The 2,272-nt window shown below is 50.3% G+C and overlaps 1 long non-coding RNA gene across 1 annotated transcript; it reads left to right on the forward strand.

Annotated features, from left to right (window-relative positions):
* The first annotated feature begins 7 nt into the window (after positions 1 to 7).
* On the forward strand, positions 8 to 2,272 carry LOC105500508. Its single transcript, XR_001000044.1, has 3 exons — positions 8 to 26; positions 210 to 622; positions 1,993 to 2,272. It is a non-coding gene; the product is annotated as an uncharacterized LOC105500508 (long non-coding RNA).

Raw genomic sequence — 2,272 nt, forward strand, 5'->3', positions numbered from 1 at the left:
CCCCCCCGCTGAACACGCTGCTGTTGGTAGGTAGTAAATCCCGGCTTGGAGTTTTGGATCGGCTGGTCCCAAAGAGGCTCCGACAACCAGATTGAGGAAAATATTGCGGGGCAGGGGGAGTTCAACCGAGAACGATAATAGTGGAGGTAGGGTAGTCGCCTTTGGTTGGTGCTAACTGAGCATTCTGTCATCCTGTGGTTTATCGGCAGGCCTCACCCTTTGGATGGAACTTGGAGCGGGGCTGGGGCAGAGCTGGGGTTTGGGGCAAATCAAGTTGAGGGGTTGGGGGCTCTGGCAGAAGGTGAGGAATCTATGGAGCATAAAAGCAAGGAGCAGCGGCTGAGGCTCTGGATGCAGGGTGTGTGTTCATGAGGTCACCAAGGAGCACTGGGACTGAAGCCCCTTTCCGGGGAACCCGGGCTCTGCGTCTCGAAGTTCTGGAGACTGAGGCTCCTCTGCACCACGCCACTGCAGGCTCTAGCAGCTCTTCCAGGCTTTCTGCTCCCTCTGCTGGCCGTTCTCCCACATGACACCCGCTCGGAGTGGAAGCAGAAGAGCTGGGGGAGCTGAAGGAGGAGCCCAGACAGGTCCCCTCACTAAAGCCCATTTAGAAGCCCAGGAGGTGGATAGGTGAGCTCAGAGAAACGGAGAGGCAGAGGTTGCTATGCCCAGCGGTACTGCCTGACAGGGAAGTGCCCTGCCTCTTTAGATTTGCGTTGCCATCGTGACTGGATATAGGGGAGGGGCAGCATTTCAGTCTCTAATTTTTATGAGAAAGAGAAGAAAGCATGATAGAGAAAAGGAGCACCCTCTCCCCTTTTTTTCAACCTCACAGGCAGACCTCCCACATTCTAGCTCTGCTTCCAAGAACCACCCGCTTGGGTCTGGAAGGTCAGTGGGTTAACTGTTCAGTCTGAGAGTCAAGGGGGAAAAGAAAAGGTGAAGGTAGGAGGAGGTCAGGGACTTTGACCCAGACTAGTTATCCCCAGAGGGTCAGAGACCCAGCTCAATCAGACCAGACTAATGGTCACTGAAAAAAAGGCACCCCACACATGCTCTTGTCCCAGCCTCAAGCCCCTTCTTCCAGAGGAACTATTTATGTATGTAGGTATGTATGCATTTATTTTTGTTTGGGATGGGGTCTCACTATTTGCCCAGGCTGGAGTGCAGAGGCTATTCACAAGTGTGATCACAGCCTTGAACTCCTGGGTTTAAGCGGTCTTCCCACCTTAGCCTCCCAAGTAACCGGGACCACCAGTGCCCAGCAAGAGGAGCTCTCTTAGAACACGTTACTTTCTTCTCCCCACCCAGTTCTATAGACCAGTGAGTCTCAAACTTTTTGGTTTCCTCTATACTCTTAAAAGTCGTTAGGTCAGTCACGGTGGTTCAGACCTGTAATTCCAGCACTTTGGAAGGCCAAGGCGGGCAGATCACCTCAGGAGTCCGAAACCAGCCTGGCCAACATGGCGAAACCCTGTCTCTACTAAAAATACAAAAAAATAGCTGGGCGTGGTGGCGCAGGCCTGTAGTCCCAGGTACTCGGGACACTGAGGCAGGAGAATCGCTTGAACCTGGGAGGTGGAGGTCGCAGTGAGCCGAGATCATGCCACTGCACTCCAGCTGGGCAACAGAGTGAGACTCTGTCTCAAAAAAAAAAAAAATCATTCACTACATTAGAAATTAAAACTGAAAAAGACTAACACAAGACTATACAAGCACACATTCCATTAGCAATGATGTCAGAAAGATGATGTAATCACATGTCACACAGCCTCTGGAAAACTCCACTGTACAATTTTAAGATAATGAGAATTCAAAAGGCAAATAACATATTAGTATTATTATGAAAATAGTTTTGACTTTGTGGACACCCCTGAAGAGGGACCTCCCAGAAGCCTACGGAACACACTTGGAGAACTGTTGCTCCGGACCATCACCTGAACCCTTCTTTATGAGTCACATTTGTTGATTTTCTTTCTCCTTTTTATTAAGAAAGTATAAGCCGAGCACAGTGGCTCACGCCTGTAATCCCAGCACTTTGGGAGGCTAAGTCGGGTGGATCACAAGGTCAAGAGATCGAGACCATCCTGGCCAACATGTTGAAACCTCGTCTCTACTAAGAATACAAAAATTAGTGGGCACCTGTAATCCCAGCTACTCGGAAGGCTGAGCCAGAAGAATCACTTGAAACTAGGAGGCAGAGGTTGCAGTGAGCCGAGATCATGCCACTGCACTCTAGCCTGATGACAGAGCGAGACTCCGTCTCAAAAAA

This window comes from Colobus angolensis, unplaced genomic scaffold (genome assembly GCF_000951035.1).
Source record: "Colobus angolensis palliatus isolate OR3802 unplaced genomic scaffold, Cang.pa_1.0 Scaffold67, whole genome shotgun sequence".
NCBI lineage: Eukaryota > Metazoa > Chordata > Mammalia > Primates > Cercopithecidae > Colobus > Colobus angolensis.